The sequence below is a fragment of the Crocuta crocuta genome, unplaced genomic scaffold (assembly GCF_008692635.1).
Source record: "Crocuta crocuta isolate KB4526 unplaced genomic scaffold, BGI_CrCroc_1.0 C27103168, whole genome shotgun sequence".
NCBI lineage: Eukaryota > Metazoa > Chordata > Mammalia > Carnivora > Hyaenidae > Crocuta > Crocuta crocuta.
The window spans coordinates 1-332 of record NW_027542930.1 but is presented as its reverse complement, the minus strand read 5'-3'; the positions used below and the strand labels follow the sequence as shown (position 1 = coordinate 332).

Below are 332 nucleotides of genomic sequence, written 5' to 3'. Positions count from 1 at the left end.
TCTGGCAGGCCAGAGCGGTGCCGGAAACAATTGGGCAAAGGGCCACTACACAGAGGGGGCCGAGCTGGTCGACTCGGTCCTGGACGTGGTGAGGAAGGAATCGGAAAGCTGTGACTGTCTGCAGGGCTTCCAGCTGACCCACTCGCTGGGGGGTGGCACGGGGTCGGGGATGGGCACCCTGCTCATCAGCAAGATCCGGGAGGAGTACCCGGACCGCATCATGAACACCTTCAGCGTCATGCCCTCGCCCAAAGTGTCAGACACGGTGGTCGAGCCCTACAACGCCACGCTGTCGGTGCACCAGCTGGTGGAAAACACGGATGAAACCTACT

At 62.0% G+C, this 332-nt stretch overlaps 1 pseudogene; it reads left to right on the top strand.

Annotated features, from left to right (window-relative positions):
* Positions 1 to 4: 4 nt before the first annotated feature.
* On the top strand, positions 5 to 328 carry LOC144218972 (tubulin beta chain pseudogene; annotated as a pseudogene).
* The last annotated feature ends 4 nt before the right edge of the window (positions 329 to 332 follow it).